The sequence below is a fragment of the Amblyomma maculatum genome, chromosome 1 (assembly GCF_055883805.1).
Source record: "Amblyomma maculatum isolate TAMU_Amacu chromosome 1, ASM5588380v1, whole genome shotgun sequence".
NCBI lineage: Eukaryota > Metazoa > Arthropoda > Arachnida > Ixodida > Ixodidae > Amblyomma > Amblyomma maculatum.
Genome location: NC_139344.1, coordinates 341,833,955 through 341,848,326, shown reverse-complemented (window position 1 = coordinate 341,848,326; position 14,372 = coordinate 341,833,955). Strand labels below are relative to the sequence as shown.

Here is a 14,372-nt window from a genome sequence, read left to right as displayed (position 1 = left end):
CCCCGGCAGGGCATCTTCTCGTTTGCATGTTCTATTCTTAAAATATGCGTGCGCGAATTCAGGTACTTACAAACTCCACCACACTCATCATCGTACGCGGCGTTTTTCAATTCTTTATGTAATGCCCTGACCTTTCTACAGTGGTGACGTATATTCGGTCGGTGTACAAAATTGGAGTTACTGACTTTTTAGCCAGCTGTCTTTTCAGGAGGAGGAGAACAAGAGACACATTTATTTAATCGATGTTGGGTTCGTAGGCGTCGTTGATCGCCATCCTCTTTGGGTAGCGGCATATCCAGTGCATGGTGTAAGAAAATTCTTACACCGTGATCTAGTGCTAATCGATAGTTTTAATAGCTGAAGCGTTTCTACCCCCCTCCCCCCCTTATGAAGAACTCCTTGAAGTCAAGCTGGCACCAGCAGGTGGTGCATTGCTCTCTTCTTTACATATATGCCCCAATAGAATTTTAGTGACCCCCTTTCGTGCCTAAACACATGAATCCAGAACGGGACAGGAACCGCAGAACAGCCAGGACGCAAACCTTACTCGGGCATGTATGGAGAAGATCCGGCTACAATCGGGTCTTCTCATCGGCCGATGAGAAGACCCGATTGTAGCCTATGTCGATGCGGCCAAGTATGCAACCTCCTATCGTAAGGCACTAACAGTTAAAAACAACCACGCAAAACGTCTCTGCTTGCTCAATTCTCACCGATTCTACAACTGAGGCGGAGGACGCAGCCATTGCTCTATCCATCACCTCCCCGTCCACCACCAATATCACCTTGAACTCTAAAGCGGCTGTCCTTGACTTTGCCAACGGCATAACGTCCCCCACTATCCACCGCCTTTTGCGTTTTTGGCAACACCGGCAATCCGTCACCTTCTTTGGACACCCAGCGCATGCGGGCCTTCCTCGTGACGAGGACGCTCACTGCCTGTCCCGAGGTCTCACACTCCAGGCTAGGTAAACACGGCCTTCTTCAAAGGCTTAGGGAGTGTCTAACGTCCTTTCGTGGCATCTTTACCTACCACCGCGAAAATAAGAGAACATACACACCCCCTGCCCCGACCCTCACAATCACATAAGCAGCCCATTGGCGCAAGAACGCGCACAGCCATATACCCCATCCTTCTTTACGCGCGCTTACCAATTTACTTCTGCCTGCAAGCTCTGTGACAAACCTGGTGACTTTCTGCATGCACAATTCACTCAGTGCCCCTCATTCCCATGCACATCTTCCTTCGCCAAAGGTGGCCCTGGGTTACTGGGCGAACACACACAGTAGCTCCGATCGGGACACAAGATTATTACTCGCGCTCTCTCCAGGATAGTCCTCCAAGGAGCCGTTGGAGCTATCAATTAAGAGAGCCCTTTGTACAATGGAAGGGCTCTCAAGCACCATGTATAAGGCTGCGCTCCCACTCTCTGTAATATTGGCAATAATTTACGATGATGATGATGATAATGATGATGATGATGATGATGGTGGTGGTGGTGGTGGTGTCAGTCGCAACAGCCATGTTTATGGGAGGTGGCGGGAGTGTGCCCATTTTGCCGAGGGCATTGCAGCCCAAGTTGTTATACCGAAGCAGTCGTAATGGCCACATACCCATGCATTCTAGCTCACTTTACCCATGCCAAGGGATTAGGCTGGGTGCATTGCAGCCACAGAAGACTCGTGGACAAAGAGTGGAGTATTTAGGGAATTCATAGTCAAGCTAGAATTCGAAAAAAAAAAAGCAGCAAAGAATTCTAATTTCAGCAGAAGAACCTCCCTGATGTGATTATATAGCCGTGAATGTAATCCCACACCAGTTTCAGAGCGTATGCTTTGGCACTCGCCCCGAAGGATAGGAGGATTGGAATAGAGGAAGCCCGAGGCGAGAGAGGGGGATCTCGAAATAAATTCAATGTTTCCACTACCCCCGTTTCCTCTTCTGCTGCTGCTTCGCTGCTTTTTCAACACTGCACACCTGCTTCTTCTTCTTCTTCACACACCTGGCAAACTTCTTTCGTACCGGTACATATCTACACAAATATACATTACCTGTGGTGTCCTTAAGGTTCGCAGACATTCATGGAGAGGTGGCGCGACTTCGCTTTTTATACTTAGGTTTAGCCATGTTAAATATTTCGTTAGTTTTTATTTTTCTAATTTCCTCCTCATGGGCAAGGCAAAACGTTTGCTTTCTCTTATTATTTTTGGCGCACCAAGGAAAGCATGCAACTTATATTTTGTGATGATATTATTCAGAGGCAACGACTTCAGCATCTGTAAGTTAAGAATCAGTTGACATTGAGTTCTTCCTTCTGCCCTTCTATGATAGAAAATTTCGTGTTGGGAATATATAGGCAGCTAAGAGAAACAACGCGACCCGACTGGCTCTCTACACTGCCTTGTCACACGCTAGCTACACCGAAGCGTTGGCTCCGCCGCACTGAACTGCGCGGGCGGATGTACGCGTGGTCGAGTGCGAAGACCGCGCGTAGCGAATGGTACCAAGTGCACCCAAATATAACGCGACCGGGCACAACATGGAGGTGACGAAAGGACGCGAGGCAGAAAGGGAGAGAGGGAGGTGGACGTTTCCGCTTAGCGAAACGAAGCTGTGGCCGGCTGTTTTCGCTGGAAGTGACGGTTGAGTGAGGTAGTGCAATGTCGGCTTTGCCAAATTTGTGAATGTGCAGAAGTTGAGGCGATGCGAGCGCACCGCGTACGTTTGAAAGCTTGCGTTGGAACGGCGCCCCAGCATCGCTGAAAATGTTTCTTCCGACATGTCCCATAGCACACCGGGTATCACCGAAACGTCAACACATTATTATAGACTTTTAGTTTACCGCTGCTGCTTACCGCGGCCATCTACCGCTACCGTGTGCCGTCAGCACAGCACGCGCTGATTGGTGCCTGCATGCAACCAAACGAGGCGAACTCGCTAGGCCTAGCAGCTCGGTAAATCCGGAAGCAATCAGAAAATATAGGGCGTTTTATTGCTAAAATTTGGTGGTGCGGGCATCATGAGACATAGCATAAGCTTCGTTGGCCTTTCGTTTGCCATGAACGCGTGACACCATGGAGCGGGGACGACGAATGTGTGCCGAGGCGAGCGGCCGCCGCTTGGCCGGTCGCCGCCATGTTGCCGTAACCCAAGCGACCCAACGGCGGCTTGGGGCGAACGCTATTTCCGAAAAATAGGGGCCGCCCCTAGCGTTAACCCAAGACCCCAAGCGCGCCTTACGTTCTGCGCATGCGCATTTCGACGCCCCAAGCTCCTTGGGGGCCCCAAAGCTTGGGGCCCCCTATTCTAAAACTCTCTAATGTCTCTTTCCGCGATAGCGTATAAAAGGCCCCCTTCTGCGGAAGCGTTGTCGGTGTTGTGAGCGAAAAATCACGCATATGGCTCTGGCGGGGCTAATTGGCACGTCACATGGATACAGCACTGATTCTTAGATGTCTTGTGCGACTTCCACATGATAACAACAAAGTTGGGAGGAGCTGCGAAAGCGGGCTTCTCATTTGAGGTGGAATGAGAGTCAACCTTATTCATTGCTTTTGAATACCTAGTTAGGCACGCTATATATATATATATATATATATATATATATATATATATATATATATATATATATATATATATATATATATATATATATATATATATATATATATATAAACCCGGAATGAAGACAGTACAAAAACAAAACAGGGCAACCACAGAAGAGGACATGACACAAAATAATGCTACTATCAACCGATTTTATCTTGTCAGATAGTCACATCTCATGTGACACCTGGGCGCATATATATGATGTGCAATAAAATCAATCGATAGTAGCGTTCTTTTGTGTCCTGTCCTCTTTTGTGGTTGTCCTGTTTTGCGCTGTCTTCGTTCCGAGTACGATTCACCAACCAGCCCAGCACAATATGTTTTATTAAAATGCCCATAAAGGCAGAACTTAAGCATATTTTTGTTTGTTTTGATCAATTGTTCGTATTATAAGCCCTTTACTTTTCTAGCTTTTCTGAAACGTTATAAAGAAACTTGGAATAGCCCTTCTCCTAACCGTAGCAAAACATATTAAAGACACAATGCAACTGTCGCTAAAATTAGAAAGAAACCCTGCAAACTCGTACAAAGAAATTGTGAGCGTCCACAACAAGGGTGCAATGATGGCAACACTTGAGAGCGAAATAATACACGCAGCTCATACGTCCACCTCGAATGGATACCATGGCCTCAAACAGTTAAGGCCATTCAGAGAGAGTGTCGTATGCATATAATTGATAGCAGGGAATCTGCAAGGATAAATGTCTTCGCGATAATATTTGCGGGCTGGGCATATATGCAATCTGGCAGTCACGCTCTGAGAGATTTATGGTGAAATTCTGCTGATTGAAGAACGTAATTACTGTACGACCAGTTTTTGAAAAAGTTCTGTGGCGCAATGCATTTATTGCGAATATGGCACGTTGGTTCCCATGTAAAAGCACAAGCACCTAAATTAGAAAGCAGTCAGCGCAAAGTAACCACGTTTATGATAGGTACGATAGTTACATTTCACCTTGAGGCATCCTAGGCTCGTTTACCCACAATTAGAAAGCGGTCTAACATAATTAAAACTTCTTTACCAGCTCGACAACAACCTGTATCGAGTCGACTGTATCACATATGTCTCTCTATATCAGTGGCAATAACCACGAGGCACAAACATGAGCAAATCGGATAAAAATTCCGGTTTCACATAGAAAAAGTTCGTTGTTTATATTTTGCATGTGCAATACGTCAATTTCATATATATTTGCCCTGGAATCTTGTTGATTCCACATCTACCATCGCATTTGTAACCAACATTTCTAGGCCTGTATATCAAACACAAACTTGAACACTCCTGGAACATCGCTTATAAAGACAGAGCTACAGAGCTTAATGCAACGTTCTCTTCGGAATACAAAAAGTTCAACTTTGCCATTCAGTCGAATACTAATAATGTAGGCTAGCGCCGAATCGGATGCCACTTCAATGCGAATTGAGTATTTTTAGAAATATTCGCACATGTGTCGAATATTCGTGTAACAAATAATCGTGAAAAGTAGCGGAGTTCTACTAGCTGGCGGCGCTGACGTACGCAGCTGTAGCTTATGAAGCTATGTCGTAGGTGTCAAAAGGCACAAACTAATCTCACTGCGGTCTAGGCAACGCAAAGTCACTTCGTGTACGTCAGATACACCAAGGCATTACCGTTTGGTGCCATATTGAGGGCCAGAAAAAAAAAAAAAAAAAAAAAAAAAAAAAAAAAAAAAAAAAAAAAAACAAGAGCCACATCTCGGCACATGAAAGAAGAGAGGGCTGCGTATGAGCCTTGGAGCCCAGAGAGAAGTGACATCATGGCCTAAACGTGCATTAACACTGCAGCGTCGTACAATTTTGAAGGTCATATATGAGCAATTATAAATACCGCCACATGCGATGGACTGCATGCGTCGCGGACGTACACTGCCCATTGCTTGCAAGTCGACAATGGACGATGTGGCATGCTGTGCGGTGTCAGACTGACACTCTTTTGAAAACGGGAATCGAAGAAGACTGCATCGCGTCTTCGAACTTTGTGTCTTGGCATTCGAAACCTATTCGAAACCTTCACAGCATATTCGATTCGTTTCGATGATTTTTAATGTCGACTGTTTGATTCATTCGGCGAATCGAAAGATGTTCAATTTCATGTGCTCTTCGTGCTTGCTTGCCTCGAGTAGTCAAATTGCTGAATGCAACCCGAATGAAGCTTGGTTTGTTCTTGCTTAGATTGAAGTTTGAAAGCCTACTTGACTCCCATGTAGTGTAAATTCAAGCGGAATCCTCCACTAGTATGTTTCTTATATTCCATGGTATCATTTTGGGGCGTTAGATCCCATAAATGAACCCAATTTCGACCAAACCAAAGCATCCACTCCAAAGGCAGCCGAAGAGACTTCCTCTACCGAAATGCGATTGCCGCGGACGGTGATCGATACCAAGCAAACGCAGCAGCGGTGAAAAGCCAGTCATGCCTTGAAACTCAGAGCATCGAAGAATCTCTGCGAGGTCGCACGTTCTCTTGCTCGTTGGAAAGGCCCGAAGACCAAGCGCGCGAATTCTTCCTTAGCTCCCCGAGAGCCCCTCTTGAGCCCTTTTCAGGCATACTGACCAATTTCTCGGGTGTCCCAGCTAACTAGAGCAAAAGGCTGAAAGATACAATATCAGGGCAAAGCAAGGGAAAGCCGTTGCATATTGCTGATAGCCACCTTGCACACCCCAGGCGAGTCCCTTGCATACCGTAGGGAGAAGGTTCTTAGCCCTCTAACCAAAAACCCCAACTCTATCGACGTCTTGATTCTTCGCGCATAGGCTGCCGTCATACGCCACTTGGGTGCGTTTTCGGAAGTTCAAGAGCTTCTAGTTAAGCGTGGTGTCGGTTAAAGAGACACATAGAACAACTCCTAATTTGTGTGCGTCTAAATATGACACGGGGTATAGGCAAGTACAGGAAGTAGAGCTGGAGAGAGTGGTTTAGAGACCATCTTCAGCGGTTAACTAACCATCACGAGTTTCGACTCTGTCCGCACACAAATGTACGTACGCACACAGGGAGAAGCCGCAAACGGCAGCTGATTGACGCATCCGTCTTTGTCTCGGTGACAATGCAGCTGACACGGCCTGTCCGCCCAAGGGCCCTCTTCCGTGACCGTCTCTCAACTGGCTCTGATTGGCGCCAATGAGGACCCATTGGACGCGCCTGCTTCCTAGCGCACTTCCAGGCTCGATTCCCCCCTCGCCTTCTTCCTCCGCGACCTCCGTGGCCAAGGCGGACCAACAACAGCACCACCAAACCTCCCCCTTGCCGCGGGTATAATGAGGAAATCTCAGCGTCACATACGCGTCGCGGGTGCGTTGCAGTGGCTCGGCTTGAAGGCTCCGTCCTGACTCGTAGTGGTTTTTATACTGGCCGCACCGTCAACTCTGACCGTATTGACGGCTCAGACAGCGAGGCTCCAGAACCGCTCAAGGAGGATGTTGCAGTCTCGCACAACTTTCGCCACGTCTTCCCCGCCTGCACCCCGGCCACTTTATCGCGATATCCGTTGTGCTGTCCATTGGCCTCGAGAAAGCGCGTTTCCTGCGAGCTCGCCCTCCTGCGGTGCTTCAGTGTTGCAGATGATGTTGTTGGTAGGGGGCTTCTTTCTACGGAAGGAATGACTTCGGCTTTGTGTCGTAAATGATCAAGAATAATTGAACGATTGTCCAGTTGGTTTTGTTTGTAGGACATAACGCCAGGAAGACAAAGTCGGCACAAAGGCGAGACAGAGCAGCATATCTGTCTCTTCTGTCTGATCCTTTTGCCGCCTTCGTACCGCAGTCTATGATTTACCATGGTCAAACGCCGATCAGTGAGAACGGCAACATGTGCAGCAATTTCGGGAATGTGTTTTTGTCGTGGGCGCTGGGATTGCACGAGAGCCAGGAAAAAACTTCAAAAGATTGCAAAAAAAAAACGCATCTTCTTTTCGTTTCTGTCAATAAACATGCGTTCAACTGAACGCTGGTTGTGTTGGACAAGGGCGCGCGATGTACCGTGTGCAACATCAAAGCTCAGGCTTTCGCATTTCTGCGCTGCAGATTCTGCAGTGCTCTCGACATATTTAAGACTGCAGTTGGTTGATCACACCCTTTTCTGCCCGTTCACATTCAAATATTTCAAATTTCCCGCCACCGGAAGTTAGGCCTACGTTATCCGAAGTCGAGTGCCACGTGACACCCTTTGGACGTCGACATTACCCCTTCCGGCTATTCCGACGTCTGATTGAATTGATTGGCTGTAATTATTTATTAACCCATATGCACCTCCCGATTTGAAATACAAGATGCTCTATCGATGCAACATTGCTTTATTGCGAAAGCGATACTACTCTAGGCTTCGAGCCTTCAGCGTGGCGGCGCCGCACCCACGTGACGCTGTGACGTCACACCCCACGTGACACTAGGGTGAGAGCTGGGCTACCAACCACGGTGTAAGAATTCTTGCACCGTGCTACCAACTCATGCGGTCGACGTAGCGCGTTCGAAGCCACTGCGCAGCGCGTGACGTCACATCCCACGTGACACAAAAGCGATCGGCGTGCCGCACTAGAGGCGCAGCTGCTGCTCACGTGATACGCGACGTCAGGCACGTTCATACGGTTTGGTTAAAGCGGGGCTTCGGTCTCTCGTTTCACATGGGACCGTTATATAAGAATCAGCCTACTAGGACCCTGGCATTCACGTTACCCCTATAGGCCACTAAGGCACGTTCATACGGGTTGGATAAAGCGAGACTTTATATGTGCGCTGAGGAGGAAAGAGAGAAGAAGAACGCTCGGTCACCCGCGGCTAATGCTTTCGCTAAATATTTGGTTCAGCAGCGTCGAACCCTTGTAATTTTTTCTTATAAACTTATTCGTTCGAACGTAATCGTGTGGACAAGCCCGTGATGACACAAATCGCAGGCATATATGCATGCAAGCCTACGCATTAGTAACCGTTTTCTTTCCGCATTGATGGCAGGTTAAGGCCCGTTCACACTTGCGACTAACAGCGGTCGCGCGACCGTTTTGGTCGAAAAGCGACAGTCGCAAATGGTCGCATCGGTCGAAAAGCGACTGCCGCGGGCCGATCGGGCACTGCTCGAATTTTCAGTCGCGCGACTACTAGTCGAAAACCATTCCACCAATCAGCGAGGTCCCGGAAGTAGGTCATGCTTGCGCTAATCCGGTTGTCATCGCCGGCGCGGCAAATTGGAAATTGGCGGGAAGACGAGAAAGATGGAGTACTCGGTCGAGCATCTTCTTAACGCAGTTAAGGAATACCCGCTTATCTTCAATAAACGGCACCCGGAGTTTAAAGCCAGGGAGAAGAAAGATATGGCCTGGGAGGAGATCGGCAAGTTATTCGGGCTATCCGGTAAGTACCACGAACTTTTGAGAAATGGGTTTTTCACTCAGGCGCGACATTCTGGAGAACGGAAAGAATTCAACTGCTCGTTAAGCTTTATATTGACACTACGGTGATTGGCACAATCTATTCGTAGTCGGCGTTCTCCTGGAAGCACGAGAGCGCGGCATGCGCACGGGCTCGCCTGAAAAAGCTGAAGTGTCTGGCAAGCGGCTGCTACCGACGTTCGCTGTCGTCGCCCAGCAGCTCTCCTACTCCCAACTGTGCCTGACGTACTGAACCAGGTGAACCTGAGGCAGGTGGCGTTGATAGCGCTCAAATAGTTTTTCCAGGGGCTTTATCAATAAGATGTCATCATTAGCGGATGTCGGTAGCAGCCTAAAAGCGGAGTGCTTGCCAGACACCTCAACTTTTTCAGGCGAGCCGGCTCGCATGCCGCATTCTCGTATTTCCAGGAGGACGACGATGACGAATGGACGGTGTCAATACTTCAAACAACTTTTCATTTCATATTTCATTTATTTTCCTTTTTGTTTCCTTTCCTCTATCCCTCCAATCACATTCTTTTTTTTTATTACGTGAAAGCACTTCAAAAAATTTCTTTACAACATGTTATTTGGACAACAGCAACAGCATGAATGCTTTTGCAGGCATCTACCCACACGAGCTCGTGTGTAAATATAAACGGTGCTCCTTTAGATTTAGATATATATATATATATATATATATATATATCTTGATGCTCGTGTTTGTCTAGAGGAGCCGGGATATATGTCTTGGTAATAAACCGATCTCTTTTTGTGGCGCCAGCACGTATTGCGCAACCGAGTTTTAAGCAAGCATGCACACATATTATTCTAATTGGTCTAACGTTTAAAAAAATTCGTTTTGAGAAAATCTCACAAATTTGCGCAAAACATAGCTACCAGGTAAAACAGGCTGAACACACAGCATTCTTTGCAGCAAGGTTATTTTGCCTCGTGCAAGCTTTCATGGACAACCTTTTCTCCTCCTACAGGGATCCAAGTAGAAAAAAAATTTAAAAACCTGAAGGACATATACATGAGGAAAAAACAATTAATTCAGGAAAAACAGAAGAGTGGCGCTGGGGCTGCCGATATACCCACCATCAAATGGCCCCATTTTGAGGCCATGGTTGAGCTCATGGAGGATGCACCGCAGCCTGAACTGTGAGTTTAACATGCCAGCATTGTGCGAGCTATGCCCTGACCATAATAATGGATACAGTTTCATAAATGTATGCGGGAAAAAAAAGTCTAATGTGTTTAATGAGTTTAACAATATAGAAGTTTATTAAATGAACAGCATGAAGGCCCCGTGGGGATTCAATAACAGTGTAATAGTACCAGTATCATCATGGAGAGGCTAGTTAGGTGCAATCAAACTGTGCATTCAGTGCTTTTAGTTCTATGCTTGCTGCATATTAGTACTGCTAATAACTGTGCCCTGCACAGTAAAAATGTTTCCGCTGAGATAGTCACAGGTGTCTCCTCAGGTCTCAATTGCTATTGACCGTATTTTACTGCTAACCGTGGTCGAATAAGGAGATTTACACAAAAATTGTGTGCAGTTAGACATAATTATTTTCTCTCATCATTAATCTGCTTTATCCAGGGGCACTTTTAAGCATGGGTACAATAAGCTTAAACATACATGCATATATTTTTTTTCAGCATCCTCTGCAGTGCAGATGGTGACAAGAGGTAAGAAACCATGCATCACCACAATAATCTGCTGCTTTACACAAATGTGTACTTTACAAGTAGCAACACTCATTGATTAAGAAAGTGAATCTGTCCCATCCTGTTGAGAGAGACTAGTTTCTTTGGGCAGGTGCGTGTAATACATGTGCTTTTGTCCTGTTTTTAGCGTCACCTATAGAGTTGAAGAGGGCGGTGAAAAGTGAGTGAATATTTAAGGTACAACCTCATGCAACTGAGTCAGGCCAGGAAACTCGTGCACTGGCAGAGCACTTCACAAACTGCTATCGACCATCGAACAATCGAACACCCTCATACCACTATAATTGGCCCAGGTCCTATGACCTCAGTGGAAAAATCAGGCAGCACCAACACCAAGAAACATGAACTCTGAACAGAATGCGGGAAAGAGGCAAGCCTGGGTTAAGGAAGGCACAGAAATTGGACTGTGACAAAAATCCAGATGTCATTTACACAGAAGCTAAAAGCTGCCCAGACAGATCTAAAACTGTTAGTATAGCGGCCACAAACAAATACAATACAAGGCACCATACACACTTGCTCAAGCAAGATGGCACAAGAGGCAGCTATTGAATTCGCCAACCACTGAGTCTGTCTCTAGTCATAGCAGGAGAATGTCACCACTATGAATACCATCACAATAAAATACTGTCAATACACACAGGCAACACCATCCCCCACCCCACTCCGCCTCCCACCGCAGACAAAACAAAGCAGATATTGCAGCCTGGCACCAGCTTCATACATGCACTCTTTTTACATATATACAAGTACCTGCTACACCTCAAGGGCATATTGCAGGGGTACAATTGGAGGAATACATATGCCTTATATGAACATGTGACAAACAAAGCAAAATAGTTAGGAATAGGAAAATGACAGAGTATGAACAGGGATAAGCTGTCTCGACAGCAACGATCTTTGAGGTGTTGCAGTACACAAATTTACAACAAACACGGTCAATGGAGAGGGTATACTATAACATGAAGCACAATGCCGGCCGAAAGAGATGAACAAATAGAATGAAGAACCGCTCAATCCCCACCTTAATATGAGCAGCAACGAAATACAGTGAACATTGTAGTGAGTTTGACAAAAACAGTTTTTCAGAAGTTTGTTCTCTGAACACAGTTACTGTCACCATACATTGTTATGAGGTGCACCGCATGAGAAAAACACAGGAAGAGTTAGGGTTGATGTAGTTTTCGTTGTGGCATTGCAGTTCCATGGCACTGCAGGTATTCAGTGAGGCACCGTCGCACTCCGATGCAGAGGGAGAGGCCTGCGGACAAGAGTAAGGAAAAGTTTAAATATTCTGGCATATTACTACTATTTCAAAGCTAGGTTCGTTTTTCATATAGGTTGCATGTAGCGTAAGTGTCCTTGTTATAATGAACTTGCAGATACATTCCAGAAGAGACTGAAATGGCAGCACCACTGGCGGCAGCACCTGAAGCACCACCTGCAAAACGGTATGTGTGTGGCTGCCCAGTCAAATTAGCTGAACAGATGGCAGAAGATAAATCCTTTTATTTGATGCTGAAAACTCTGCAATTCATTACAGGGCACGGGTGTCGCAAAAAAAAAAGGAAGAAATTCTAAGTGAGTATTTCCAATCTTTGTTCGTTGCATCACATTTTTGAACAACTGAATGTCAAAATAATGTGTAAGGGTAAAAGCGAGTTGGTTTTACCACTTATATGCCTGTGCTTTGTCTGTGCAGACTTTCTTGCTTGGTCAGCTTTGTGCTAAATTTACCTTGAGTGTTTAACCAACTGCCTAACAGTGTGCACTAATGTGAAATGCCTGGTTTGCAGAAATGCAGGAGAGGGCAGCAGCCAGGAAGTGATTGTTGAGGCATGCATGGACCACCTTGCGCAAATCAGAGAGCACCGGATGAAAAAAAAAAGATTCTATTTCATTTTTTTGCTTGCGCCTTGAAGCTCGATTGCGCAATTTGCCTGTGCACATAGGCCAAGATCTCATGCACCAGATTGAAACCACAGTATATGAGGCTGAAGTAGCAGTCCGAGACCCTTATTTTTGAATAGGCTGTCTAGTCCAGGGGCCATGTTACGTACCGCTCTCAATACAAAACCAGTCTAAAATCATGCACAATGCCCCACTTAGTTGGTCGGTCCTGTCTGCTGGTCAGGATGACCAAAAGAAGCAGAGAATTGCAACCATTTTAGACTGGTTTTGCATTGAAAGCAGTGCCTAAGCTGGTCCCATATTGTGTTTTCTACTGTTTGTAGCATGTGATAAGAATATCCAAGACCTATTCCTATTCAATTTTTATATTCTAGGAGATCATTTGATACTTTGAAATAGGCAATATGAAGGAGCACTGAACAAGGGTAAATGGGGTACGCCTCAATTTGCAAGTCAACTCAACGTTTCGACAAGTGGACTTGTCTTCGCCTGGGCCCTGACGAAGACAAGTCCACTTGTCGAAACGTTGGCTCGACCTGCGAACTGAGGCGTACCCCATTTACCATTGTTCAGTGTAAACCATCTTCTTCCTCTCGTTCTACCTGAAATATGCAAGTGATGTAGAGTACAAATAGCTTTTTCCTTATACAAACTGTGTGCAATCTACGACTGATCATCAGTACCTGTGTTACTACCTCCTTATTAACAGAGTATCTCATTGCATTTGTAATTACTTATAATTGCTATGAAGTGCAAATTACCTTCAGTCATAACTTGTGCTACTATTTCATCAATAATAGCTTATCCACTGCATTTATAACATGGTATTTAATACTGCATGTCCTGTTCACGTTTAAGGCATCTTTTTTTCTGGTAGACATTGTTTCTATTCCATTATTATATTTGAAGAAATTATGTGATACTTTGAAATATGCAAGTGACATAGTGTACAAATGGCTTATTACTTATGCAAATTTTGTGCAATCTATGACATCGTCAGTGCCTGTGCTGCTACCTCTTTATTAACTTAATATCTCAATGCATTTCTGATTGCTTATGACGGCTATAGAGTGTAAATTTTCTTATCTTGTCACAACTTGCGTTATTACTGAATCAATAATAGGTTATCCATTCCATTTAACCTGGTATTCAATGCTGCATATCTTGTTCACGTTTAAGGCATCTTTTTTTCTGGTAAACATTGTTTCTATTCCATTTTTATATTTCAATAAATTGTGATACTTTGAAATATGCAAGTGATATAGTGTACAAATGGCCTATTACTTATGCAACTTTTGTGCAATCTATGACATCGTCAGTACCTGTGCTACTACCTCTTTATTAACCTAATATCTCATTGCATTTCTGTTTGCTTATGACTGCTATAGAGTGTAAATTTTCTAATCTTGGCACAATTTGCGTTATTACTGCATCAATAATAGGTTATCCATTGCATTTAACCTGGTATTTAATACTGCATATCCTGTTCACGTTTAAGGCATCTTTTTTTTTTTCTGGTAGACGTTCCTATTTCATTTTTATACTTGATGACATTGTGCAATACTTTCAAATATGCAAACAGCAAACAAATATAGGGAAAACAGGTGGCTCATTATGAGACATGAAAGAAGCCAACAGCTACTTGACGCCAAGGAAACCATAAGGGATTTTTATTTTTGATAAGTGAAATAATAATGAAATCGTACAGGTCATTGTTTTTAAAGTAAAAGAAA

The 14,372-nt window shown here is 45.1% G+C and overlaps 1 pseudogene; it reads left to right on the top strand.

Annotated features, from left to right (window-relative positions):
* Nucleotides 1–9,972: 9,972 nt before the first annotated feature.
* LOC146207609 (uncharacterized) lies at nt 9,973–12,874 on the top strand (annotated as a pseudogene).
* The last annotated feature ends 1,498 nt before the right edge of the window (nt 12,875–14,372 follow it).